The sequence below is a fragment of the Vombatus ursinus genome, unplaced genomic scaffold (genome assembly GCF_900497805.2).
Source record: "Vombatus ursinus unplaced genomic scaffold, bare-nosed wombat genome assembly UNPS02014781.1, whole genome shotgun sequence".
Taxonomy (NCBI): domain Eukaryota; kingdom Metazoa; phylum Chordata; class Mammalia; order Diprotodontia; family Vombatidae; genus Vombatus; species Vombatus ursinus.
Genome location: NW_020954559.1, coordinates 33,227,549 through 33,241,626, shown reverse-complemented (window position 1 = coordinate 33,241,626; position 14,078 = coordinate 33,227,549). Strand labels below are relative to the sequence as shown.

Here is a 14,078-nt window from a genome sequence, read left to right as displayed (position 1 = left end):
GGGGATCATTGGTAAATATGGATGAGACTGATACCAAATTCTGTGGAAGAACTACTTTATTCATTGGATAAAAGAAACTCTTATAGTAAGCAACATATAGTTAACAGTACAAAACCTGAGAACTGTGAGGGACCAAAATGTCCTCAGGAAAAGAGATGCGTATCTGAAATACAGATTACATATTATGTACACACTTTATAGGCCCTAAAGTAATAACGAGCAGGTCTATAAATTCCATATTGTGGGGCTGAATTAAATAATAGGACAAAATTCTAGAAGGAATCTAGAAAGGTTCTAGAAAGAAATCTTTTCCCCAATTGTATCCTATTGCACTCATTAAGGAAGTATTACATTTGGATTTCCATTGTCATTGACACATTTCCTAGAATAAGGTCTGGGAAAGATGGATCATTATATTGCATATAGAAGGACTTTAGTTCCACAATCATGGTGCCTGTTTTATGAAAATTTCCCTTTTTATGAAATATTTAATCATTTAGATTACTTTTTCTAAATTCTTTCAGTATGCCCCCTCCAAAATCTGGTTCACCAAGTATCTCAAACAGTTTAGAGCTGTGTTAGAGCAGGAGATATTAGTTCTTTTAAATAGGGTTCTTTTTTGCAAAACAAGCCATAACTCTCCTTCCATATTGTATTGCTAAGGGGACTTTCTCAGCTAACTACATTACCCTGTTTTTCGTTCCCAAGGTATCATTAAAGCTAATGCTGACAAATGGTTATGGTAACTTGTTTTAACAATGAAATCAGTAATCCAGAAAAGACTTTCTTTGAAACTCCAAGCTCAAGACAATGTTATATTTCCTTAATTTTAAATGAGTCATATTGATCTATTTGCACAATCACATAGTCATAGAGAGAGCCAGTATAATGTAGTGGTTGGACAACAGGGCTTCAAGTCCCACTTTGGACACATACTTGTTGTATGATCCTAGCAATTCACTTAACCCTCTCATTGTTCTGGGCCAGCAGTTTCCAAACTTTTTGGTCTCAGGATTGCTTTATATTCTTAAAAATTATTGAGGATTCTGAAGGGTTTTTGCTTATGTGGGTAACATCTATCAATATTTACCCTATTTGAAATTAAAATATCTTAGTGCAATTATAAAAATATGTATGACCTTGCAGAAAAAAGACCATGAAAGGGTCTCCAGGACCTCTAGATGTCCTGTGGTCACACTTTAAGAACCAGCAATCTAGGCAGCTCTCTGAGACTGTAAATTATTGTCAGTCTTCAATGGCAGACTGAATTTCCTTAGCAGGAGATCCAATGAAATAATAACAATGAAATTATAATCATGCTTCCTGTCCTTATGCTGTGTAGATGTACTACTTTAAATCATATAGGGGAATTATGAAGCCAGAAACATTCCTTTCTAGAAGAAAAAAAGACAACTTATTTTCTTTTGTTATCTTTCAATTTCTAAAAATAGGTTGGAATTAAATGTCATGTACCTTAGGAATTCATTTTATAAATATAGTTGGTAACTAGGAAACTTACATTGTCATTATTTATGATCTAGGAATTTTTTCCATGGAAACTATGCTAAGGTCACAATTATCAAGCAGTAATAGGAGCTAAAAGATTATTTAGGAAGTCACCAGGAATAGTCTATTCACAGAAAGTGGCAAGATCTGATGTCTAAATCCAAATTAATGAGGTGAGATTTTAAGCACTCGAGTGCACACCTTCTGCACAGCTCCTGTTCTGTGCCATGGGCCCAGTCTTAAAATAAGGCAGGGAAACACGCTAGTGTGACAAATTCTTCCCTCTAAGGAACTTGGTGGCTCAGCATTCCTGAAGACGGAGGTACCATTTATAGTCCTTGTTCTTTCTCATGATATCATTTCACGGTTGGTTATGTTGGCACACAATCATCTAGTTCTCAAAGCACAAGATTCAGTTGTGAAACTGAAGGTAGATTCCTGAAACACACAAGTCAGCTCTAAGCTGCCCTGGATTGTCTCCCTAACTGATGCTTACCAGAGATTGGGATAGGACAAGAGGGTGGGGAAAGGCATCCCTGGAATTTGGGGATGGGGTGGGGGTGGGGCGTAGTGCTACCTTCACAAGGATGAACAACTTTTCATTTGTCTCCTAAGCATGAAAACCTTGAGTTTCTAGCCAGGTTATGCACAGGATGCCAGAACATTCAGGAAGCAAATATTAGTGTGGGCTTTGGAATAAACTGGGCCAACCATCTCCCTTAGCAAACTGCCTCAGAGAATTCTGAGAGGCAGTATAACACATGGAAAGATACTGGAAGATCTGAGTTCAAATCTGGCTTCCGAAACATATTGGATGTGTGACTTTGGGCAAGTTACCCCCTCCAAGCCTCGCCTTCCTTACCTGTCATATAGGAATAATAATACTTATAGATTTCCATTATAAGGTGATTGTGAGGATAAAAATACAAAATGTTTTTGAAAACACTTTGTAAGCTTTAATATGTTTTATAAATAATAATTATAGTGATTACTGATCTTTTCCAATCATTACTTGAGGAATTAAGGGGGAATCTTCTCAATCGCTATATTTCACTCAATAAATTCCTGAGATCACTTAAAAGAATAATAAGAAGGAATAGGACCATCTCCATGGTCCATAATTCTGACTCTATAGTCACAACACACATAAACTCTGTCAGTATCTGGAGCAAGAGAGTGACAGTATCAATTACAATAACCAGAGGCCAAATATTCAGAAAAGAGGAAATCATTTTGCCTTACTTAGTCCTCACTAAAGGGTTCCAGACTCCCTTTTCTTTTTTCTTTTTTTTTTTAGTCATTAAGGAATTTCCTTTTGTCACATATTATGAATAACAGGGAAAGTTTTAGGTGAAGATTTTTTTTTAAAAATAAAATATGTATTTTTAATTATAAAACATCAGAAATATAGATTTGGGAAAAAATTTAATTGTTCATAAATAACTTCTTTCAACTACTAAATTATATTCAAAGCAAATATTGTTCTGTAGTGACTGTCAAAACAGTTGGAGTCAAAGAAAAAGAATTCTATTTCTATTCAACTTTGGAAGAATTAGAATTCTATTCTAATTTGGAACTGAATTCAGATTGTCTTACCCCTCCCCCATCAATGATCTGGCAATGAAGACACATCCTTAGAGAATGTTTGAAATCCTGAAAAACCTCCTTAATTTTAATTAAAAATGGAGTAGAGAGAAAAATACACTCATGTCTGCCAAATTATGTGCCACAAAAAGTTAACAGGTACAGCAAAGGAACATGAACAATAGCAGAAAGATGCAATCATTTATAAAAGACTAATATTTAAGAATCATAAAAGTAATGAAACACATGGCCTTTAATGCACAAAGTATGTTTAACAACAAAATGAACTAGATATCTTATTCAAGGAAGTAAATGCAACCTAACCTCATCATTATCACTGAGATTTGGGAAAATGTGCCTCAAGAATACAGTTGGATGTAGTACCAAGATGGTACTATAGCTCTATCCCACCACTGAACTCCAAATAACCCACCCCTTTTACAGATTGTAAATATGATCCACATCACCTAGGAGATGAAATGAAAAAGCTTTGGGAAATAGGAATAAAAAGCCTCTAGTGTAAGACATCCCCTAAGAGGTGAAAGTGAAAGACTTTTAAATCTCTTGGAACTCCTCTAAGGGAGTAAAGTAAAACTGAAAGATTTCAGCATATAATTAAAAAATAACTGCAGGACGGGGAAACCAAACACTTTAGTATGAAGAAAAAGAAAGCCTACATGAAGTTGTCTATTGTTTTTAGAAAAAAAAGGGGGGTGGCAGTGGATTTTAGCTGGTTGTGGAAGAAAAAAACCTCAACTTAGTTAATGCAAATAAAAATTAAAATTCCCTCTTTTCTCCTACTCCCCTTCACTGAAGAGGTCTGAATTGGGTCTATGATACCAAAGAAGGCTAACCTTGAACTTTATTGAGGGATAATGAAAAGACCTCTTCTTCCTTTTTCTCCTCATCCAAAGGAAATGGCTTCAGCTAAGCCTAGTCACAAGAGAAGAGAACATTGGTGTCCATGGTGGAGTAAAAGTCATGGGTCAAAGCCTTAACCTGAAGAAAGAAAGAATCTGGCCTATAGAAAGACCCTCTAGGCAAGTGAAATTGAGGCAAATAAATTGATGTGATCATAAAAATAGTAAAGACATAGTTTAATTCCCAGGATCTAGCAATAAAAATGAGCAAAAAAAAAGAGGATTTTGTGATGCCAGGAATAACTAAGACAAATCCAAAAAAAAAAGAGTAACTTGAAAATGTCTATAATCCAAATCCAAATACACACACACACACACACACACACACACACACACACACACACACACACATCTTGCCTAGAAGAACAATTAGAATTCTTGGAAGAAATTATGCAAGAATTTTTAAAATTATGAAAGAAAAGTTAACTGTGGAAAAGACACTTAGAAAAAGAATCAGCATCTTAACAGAATAGGTATCAACCTTTACCCTAGTATGAAATCCCTAAAAAGCAAATAGAAATAATGACCCCAAGAGACACCAAGAATTCTTAAAATAAAGTTCAAAAAGTGAGAAAATAAAAAAGAGATTTAAGATATTTCATATCAGGGGCAGCTAGGTGGCACAGTGGATACAGCACCGGCCCTGAAGTCAGGAGGACCTGAGTTCAAATCCGACCTCAGACCAAACACTTGACATGTACTAGCTGTGAGACCTTGAGCAAGTCACTTAACCCCGATTGCCTCACCAAAAAACAAAAAACAAAAACAAAACAAACAAACAAAAAAGATATTTCATATCAAAAACAACTGACTTAGAAAACAGATCAAGGAATGATAACTTAAGAATCAATGAATAACTTAAATTCCATGGCCAAAAAAAAAAAAGAAACTGGATATAATATTCCAAGAAATCATTAAATTGCAAAGAAACTTGAGCATCCTCATTATAGCAAGAGATAAATATGAAAAAAGAAAGAATTCACTGATCACCTCCTAAAAAACACCTGCTGAAAACTACCAGACATGTCATTGCTAAAATTAAGAGCTTCCAGAATGAAACAGTGCCCCACCCCCCACTAAAAATTTGCAAGAAGCTGCAAATAATTCAAATATCAAGAAGCCATAATCAGGATTACACAAGATTTAGAATTTATCAATATAAAGGAACAGAGAACATGGAATAAGATATTCCAAAAAGCAAAAGATAAAGTTCTACAACAAAGTATAAGTTGCCCAGCAAAATTGAATATGATACTACAAGGGGGGAAATATATTTTCAATAGAGGAATTTCAAACGTTCCTGATAGAAAAGAACTTTGAAATACAAATCTGGGAGTCAAGAGCAAAATAACAAGGTAAATGCAAGTAAACAACCAAAATGTCTTTATAAAGATCAAATGTTTACATTCTACTTGGGCATAAAAGAGATGTTATTAAGGTTCTTCCAGTATCCTAAAGTTACAAAGACCATAAAATTAATCAATTAAAACAGAAGACTTATAAAAGTTTTGCTATGTATTGAAAAACGCTACAAGAAAAGTGAGAAGAGAAGAAAGTGAGGCTATAATATGGGCAGATGAGAGGAAAGATGGGGGACTTAGGTACACACATAATTGGATTGTTCAAGGATAACCAAATACAAACGTAGATAGTGTGGAAGGCAGCACTTGAACATAATTTTCATCTTACATGTACACTCATACACATACACACTACATTTGGTATAGTTATACATTCAACCCAACAGGGATATAGATGGTAGAGGAAGAGGAGAAAAGGATTAGATTTGGAGAGGGATTAGTCATAAACAGAACAAAATTTCATCTTTGAAAGAGCTTAAATAAAGAGGTTAGCAAGAAAAAAAAGAAAATGTAATAACTTGAAATAAATTGGCAATAAGAGATAAAGAAGAAAAGGTATGAGATAGCATGAAGGTAAATAAACAATTATGCATCATGACTGTGAATGTAAATAGGATGAACTAACCCATAAAACAGAAGAGGTTAGCAGAATGTATTATCAAGCAAAATTCAACGATATGCTGTTTCTCCCTAAAAAAGTACTTGAAGCGTAAAGACACATACAACTGAACATAAAAAAGTAGGAGTATAAATTATGATTTTAGACAAGACAATAGCAAAAATAGGCTTAATTAAAATAAAGAGGGAAACTACATTTTGCTGAAAAGTAACAGAAAATTAATTTATTTAAATACTTAACATATATGTAACCAAGGTATGCCTTCTAATACATATAAAGGAAGTATTGGATTCTAGAGAAAACACCAAGTTAATTACAAGAAGAAATAACAAATAAAACTGTAATAGTTATTTAGTAATTTAAAAAGTTTCTAAAGGAAAAAAATAAATTAATTTCAAGGTGAAATAGTAAATTGTATAAGTGGGAGGGCTCAACTTACCACTGTCAATTTTCAATAAATCTAAAAAAAAAGAAAGAAATTAAATACCTGATAGAATTTTTGAAACATTAGATATGATAGATCACTGATGACTTTTTAGCAGAAATAGTAAGGAGCATGTATATTTCTCAGCTGTGTGTGGCACCTTAATAAAAAAACTGATCATGTTTTAAGACATAAAAATCTCACAAATAAGCCTTCTCCAGCCACAAACCAGAGTAGTGACCTTAGTCCCTCCAGGGGCCATCGCAGCCATATTCCCCACACTGTTCAAGATCCTGTTCTTTTCCCCAAAATAGAGACCATAGTTCAATGCTACCCGTTCTTGTAGAGAGTACCCCAAATCTTTCTCCAGAAGGCTGGCAAATCTCCTCTTTCTACACCCAGAATTGCCCCCAAAATGATGGAAATTGGATCCAAACCTGCTTCTCTGGCTATGACCACTTCATCAACTCATTTCCAGCATATAAAAGAAACACCTCCAGCCAATGAGAAAGACAAAACTTTCAAAACTGGTCCAGCATGCTGATGCTTCTCAGCAGATCACTGGTGGATGCCAGCTTCCCTCTGGCCATCCAACCTCTGCCACAGGCTAGGTAACTGCTAGTAAATGCCCCTTCCTAGCATCTCAGATGAACCAAGGAACCAGCAACATCTTCTGGAAGGCCAGTTTAGGGCTTCAAGAGGATGTGCTGGAAATGCGGGCTGTAAGGAAAGAAGTTGCTCGAACTCCAATTAATCCCACTGTGATTAATCTCCAGACCGGTAGAGAAGACCCGAATGATTTGCTAAAGAATTTTCAGGATCTCATGCAAAAGCGAAGACTGGAAAGGGTATCCCATCTCCTTCAGTACAACTTGCCAAAATCTGTTTCCACTTTTCAGTATGATCGTTTCTTTGAGGAAAAAAAATTGATGAGGAAAAAAGTGATCATACTTATCAAAGTGTTTACAACCGTGAACCGGAAGGCACACATATTCCCAATGGCAGATGACTACATGGATTCTCTTGTTATTAAAAAGCAGGTGTCTGCCTGGGATAGCAACGACTACCTAGGGATGAGTCATCATCCGCAATGTGTCGGGCAGTCATGGAAACATTAAAACAACATGGTGCTGGAGCAAGTGGTACTAGAAATATTTCTGGAAATAGTAAGTTTAATGTTGATCTGGAACGAGAATTCTCTGACCTCCCCTGAAAAGATGCAGCATTACTGTTTTCATCCTGCTTTGTTGCTAATGACTCCACCTTCTTCACTTTGGCCAAGATGATGTCAGGCTGTGAAATTTATTCTGATTCTAGGAATCATGCCTCCATGATACAAGGAATTGTAATAGCAGAGTGCCAAAGTATATATTTCACCATAATTACATAAGCCACCCATCAGTCCCTAAAATTGTTGCATATGAAACTGTTCATTCAAGGGATGGAGCAGTATGTCCAGGGGAAGAACTGTGTGATGTGGCCCATGAATATGGACCAATTGCTTTTGTGGATGAAGTCCATGACCTGGAATTATATGGTGTTCGAAGAGGTGGGATAGGTGATCGAGATGGAATCATGCACAAAACTGCCATCATTTCTGGAACCCTTGGCAAAGCCTTTCGTTGTGTCGGGGGCTGCATCGCCAATGCACGTTCTTTAATAAACACCGTACGATCCTAAGTAGACTGGCTTATTTTCACAACCTCTCTCCTCTGCCCTCCTCCCCCACCACCATGCTTCTGGCTGTTGCCCTTGAATCAGTCTGCATCTTAAAGAGCTCTGAAGGTCGAGCCCTTCGCTGGCAGCCCCAGCTCAATGTCAAACTTATGAGACAGATGCTAATGGACGCCGGGCTCCCTGTGGTTCACTGCCCCAGTCACATCATTACAGTCCAGGTGGCAGATGCTGCTAAAAATACAGAGGTCTGTGATGAACTCATGAGCAAACATAATATCTACGTCCAAGCCATCAACTACCCCACGGTCCCCCGCGGAAAAGAGCTTCCACCATTGCGCTGACCCCTCACCACACTCCACAGATGATGAACTATTTCCTGGAGAACCTGCAGGATGCTTGGAATTTTTTCGGCCTGGATCTGAATCCTCACCCCTCGGCAGAGTGGAACAACACCTACAGTTTGAAGTCATGATTGCGAGAGAGAAGACTTAATTCCAGGGCATGAGCAAACTGGTTTCTGACAGTGCTTGAATCTGACCTCCATACCTCTACCTGATGTCACCCAGTCTCCTATCCATGTCATCTCTGTAGTCTTTATATATGAATTACCTTATTTTAATTTTAATCCATAGTAGAAATATAGTTCTGAAAATAAATTCCTATTAAAGCAAAAAAAATCTCACAATGCATAAAAGAAGTATGCTATACACTCATTGCTAACCGTAACATAATAAAATATATCAAAAAGTTGTTGAAAAATAATAAAATAAACTGAAAACTAAACTTAATCCTAAAGAATCAGTGGGTCAAAAAGTGAAATTAATTAATTTTTTAAAATATAAAATACTCAAATTAACAGAACAAGTAATACAGAATTTAAACAACCGTATTTCAGAAGAAGAAGCTGAACAAGTTATAATGAAATTCCAAAGGAAAAAAATACTCCAGAACAATATGGATTAACAAGTGCATTTTATTAAACATTCAAATAACAATTCCAATGTTATATAAACTGAAAAAAAATCACAAAAGAAAGCATCCTACCACATTCTTTCTAAGTCACAAATATGGTCTTGATGTCATTGCTGTCTTTTGTTTTCAAAGAGGACCAATGATATCACAGGGTGATGTCTTGACTCATGTATGAACTGATTTGAGTGAAGCAGAGTTGCAGAAAGTCTCACTCTCTCTTCCAGAGTAGTCAAAGTCCAGTGGCCAGACCAAAGTCAATGTGACTGGCAATGGTCCAGGATGCAGTAGATGACCTTGGTGTCTTAGATGTCCGACAAAGCTCTAAGTGTTCTGGAGCACCCTTTTCAACCACCTTCATGGATATTTGAACAAATTGTTCTCATCTGCCCATTCCACCATGGAAGTCTTCATATGCTTGGAATAGATGCTCCCCTAACTCACTGACAGATCCCATTGGTTACCCTCAACCTGGTTTAGCTCTTCTGCAAGATGGTTTACTGGGGTGTGGCTGCTATGCATGCTACAGCTTCTCAAAGCCACAGGTGGGAGTTGAGTGGCAGGTAGACAGCAAAGGTGGATAAGCAGTCCTGAAAAGGGCCCAGCAAGCTTTATACTAGAGGTGCTAGTCCTTCTTGACCATTCCATGTACTCCACGATATGTGGTACATGAACCAGGGAGAGTCAAAACAGAAAAAAAAACCCATAAACAAATATCTTTAATGAACATGGATGTAAATTTTTTAAATAAAATGTTAGCAAAGATAAAATAGAATTACAAATATTATACAATATGATCAGTTTGGATTTGTATCAATAATGTTGGGTTGCTTTAATATTAAGATGATGATATACTTAATTATTTATATTAGTAAAAATCAACAAAAGCACATGATTATATCAATAGATACAGAAAGTTTTTTGACAACATATAACATTTCTGTAAAATGTTACACATTATAGAAATAAATAGACCTTTCCTTAAAATCACAAATATATATCTAAATCTTAGATCTTAAAATCACAAATATATCTAAAATCAAGAGCTACCATTATGTGTAACATAAATAAACTACAATCCTTTCTGATAAAATCAGAAGTAAAACAAGAATATCCACTTCTATTTGACACAGTACTAGAAACGCTGATTATAACATAATGACAGGAAAAGGAAACTGAGGGAAAATCATAGATAAATAAGAAACAATTATCAATTTTTACAGATGATAAGATGATGTACTTAAAGAATCCTAGTTAACTAAAAACTAATTGAACAATATTGTCAGTAAACTTGCAGAATATAAAACAATTCCACACAAATCATCAGTATTTCTACAAAGTATTAATAAATACCAGAAGAAAGAGATAAAAAAGAGAAATTCTATTTAAAATTCCTATAGCATGTATAAAATATTTGGTAATCTTTGTGCCGAGAAACACATAAGAACTATATAAATACATCTACAAACCACTGTTTACAGAAATAAAGATAGATCTAAATAATTGTGAAATGTTAATTTGTTATAAAAGTTATGAGTTAATGTAAAAATGATAGTTTATATAAATTAATTTGCTAATTCAATGCCATACCAATCAAACTACCAAAGGAGTATTTTGTAATAACTAGAAAAAATAATGAAATAGAGAAGGAGGCAAAAAAGGTCAAGAATCTCAAGAGAAATAATGAAAAGAACTAGGGATAAAGGGAGACTAGCAGAGCCAGATTTCAAGCTATACTACAAAGCAGTAATTCTCAAAACAATTTGGTACTGGTTAAAAAAATAAAGAGATCAATTAATGGAACTGATTAGGTACAAAACATACAAAAGCAAATATATTTGGTGCCCAAATATTAGATAAGCACAAAGACTCCAGCTCCTGGGATAAGGATTCACTATTTGACAAAAACTTCTGGGAAAACTGAACAACAATGTAAAAGAAATTAGATTTAGAACAATACTACATACCTTATACCATAATAAGCTCCAAATGGATATGTAGCCTAGAGGGAAAAGGTCATCTCATAAACAAATTATAGAAACATGGAAAAAATATTTATCAGATCTATGAATAGAAGAAAAGTTCTTGATCAAATAAGGAATGGTAAAGAGCTAAGAAGATAAAATGGATAATTTTGATTATATAAAATTTAGAAAGTTTTTGAAAATTAAATCCAATAAAGCTGTTAGTAAAAGAGACACAATTAACTGTGGGAAAGTCTTTGCAGCAAATTTCTCTAATAAAGATCTCATTTCCAAGAGATGTAAAGAAACTGATTCAAATTTATAAGAATAAAAGATTTTCTCAAATTTATAAATGATCTAAGGATTTGAACAGGCAGTTCTGAAGAAACCCAGGCTATGTATAGCCATATATATTTGTAAATCATCCCAATTACTACTAATTAGAGAAATGCAAATTAGAGCATTTTGAAGATTCCACCTCACTGCCATCAAAATGACAAAGATGATAGATAGATAGATAGATAGATAGATAGATAGATAGATAGATAGATAGATAGATAGATAGATAGATAGATAGATAGATGGGAAGTAGACATTTAAAAAGGAGGGGCTTGGGAAAACAAGCAAATTGATGCAATACTGGTGGAACTGTGAGTGGGTACAAGCATTATGGATAGCAATTTGGAACTGCTTCTATATAGTTGGAATTACTGCTACTAAAAAGCTCCTACACTATTTAACAAACCCTTTGACCCAGCTAAATCACTATTGGCCTATATTCAAAAGTTATCAAACATATATATAAATATATATATATATATATATATATATACACACATACATGCACACATACACATGTGTGTGTTTAAAAAAATTCTTTTTGAGCTGGCAAATAAACTAGAATCAGAGGTATCTGGGCATTGTCTTATGTATACCCTAGATTTTTAGAAAGGAAATTTCATACAGTTCAGAGAAAAGATGGGTAGGATCCCATTGATTAAAATTCTACACATTGAAGTTGGCTAGAAGAAAGGCATGATGATTTCAAGAATGAATTTATGACCACAGGAACACAAACAATTACAATAAAGGAAAAAGAAACATCTACGTAAAGCAGGCAATTGTAAGACCAACTTAAATGGTAAAATATCTTGTACAAAAAGTAGAAACAAGGAAAAGAAATTGAAGATAAAAGAATCTATGGTCCTACAAGAAAACATGATCATAGGTAAGGATAGAAGACACTGAAGCAGTAGCAAGAAGATGGGAGGTAAATGACATCTAAACACTGTAGAGGAAAAGGAAGAAATACAAAAAGAATTGGTTGAAAGTAGATTTCCGCTCAAGACTTTTTCACAGACAACAGCTGAAGGCACTTCAGTTTGCATTGTATCTTTGACATCAATCAACAAAGGAAGAAACTTAGAAAATTAAGCAGGCTAGTGTCCTCTTGTGGACAAGGACCCCTATAAATCAAATTATGGTCAGAAGTTTCCAGTTTAGTTAAGAATTATACTTGACAGTTATCCACAAGAATGAGAGGAATGAGAACATTGTTTCTAGCACATTTGATGAACAAGAGAAGTTCTCTAGTGATCCAAAGGGAGCATCCTATGTTTGTTTGCTGATTTTTAAGGCCATATAGTATATCGGGAACAAGAAAGATGGCTTCCTGAAACTTGTCAAACCTGATGACTATTACTCACTACTGATGATTCATGTGGGAACAAATGTTACTGCCAGAAGAACTAGAAAGGAGAACTAGGAATTGTGAAGTCTTGGGCAAGAAACCAAACACTTTAGGGGCAAAGGTCATGTTTTCATTACTGTTGTTGTTCAAGAATACTGTTGAGTTCAAGAATACTGTTGAGTTCAAGAAATAGAAAAGAACTCCAGAAGTGAGCACCTGGTTTTAAAGAAAAATAGAACTTGAAAAATGGGATTTAGAGAAATGTCTGGGCCATAGTTTAAAGTATAGAAATCATGGGCTTTTGACCCAGGGATACAGGGAACATAACAACGATGGATAAAGGGAGATACAAAAAAAAATTATCCAGATATGCATGCCTAGACAAATACGAGATAGCGTAGTGTGTTCAAAGTAGAAAGATTAACAACAAAAAGACCCAGTAACTTGCAAAAGTTCATACTAAAGGAGGAAGCAAGTGATAAAACTCAAGGTCGATATACCAAAACACAGAGTTGAAGATAATAAACCATGTGAACTAGGGATAGTAAAGCAACTAGGCAAATGTTACCTCAAAGTCACCACTGTGGGATGAGATTCACGCCTACAACATGGCTATGGAAGCTTATAAACTCTAAATAACAGAAAGAGTAGTGGAGTACCATTATCTTCTGAGATAATACTCTTAAGTCATAAGATGGAGGGATTTTGGGTGATGATCAGTAAAGTGAGAAACAGAATCACATTTTTCACAATAGTACACTATAGATCACCTGGCCAGAAGAAAGAAACAGGTAAGGAGTACAGATAGTAGATTATTTATCTGTAATGGAAGCATTGTTGTGATAGAGGATTTCAAACATCTAGATATGCACTCAAGTACACTCTGGTGAAAGCAAGGCCACTGATAATTCTTATTCTTCAAGAGATGCAGTAAGTGATAATAGAAAGCTATTTTGGACTCAATTTTGAATAATAAGGAAGAAAAAATTGTTGAATTCAAGATTCTGGGAACCTTGTTAGGAAATTACTGTTTCATCTTTCATTAGTTTATGATAGAAGAGAAAAAAGTTGAACATATTCTGACATTCATATGGAAAGGAGAAATTTCTAAAGGTCCACAGAAAAGAGAGGCAAGACCCATTGTCTAAAATTCTACTTAGAAAGTCAGCCCAAAGGAAAAGAGAAACAACTAAGAACTAAATTCTGAAGACCCAAATAATTGTAATGAGGAAGAATGGAAAATTTGGCTAAAGAGATTAATGTGGATAATTATGAACTCATCAACTAACGAGTTAGAAAAAATAATACATGTAAAGAAGCTAGAAATGAGCAGGTAAATGAAGATGAATGTAAAATAATGTTAA

The 14,078-nt window shown here is 34.9% G+C and overlaps 1 pseudogene; it reads left to right on the top strand.

The window, feature by feature from the left end:
• The first annotated feature begins 5,938 nt into the window (after positions 1-5,938).
• LOC114046180 lies at positions 5,939-8,622 on the top strand (annotated as a pseudogene).
• The last annotated feature ends 5,456 nt before the right edge of the window (positions 8,623-14,078 follow it).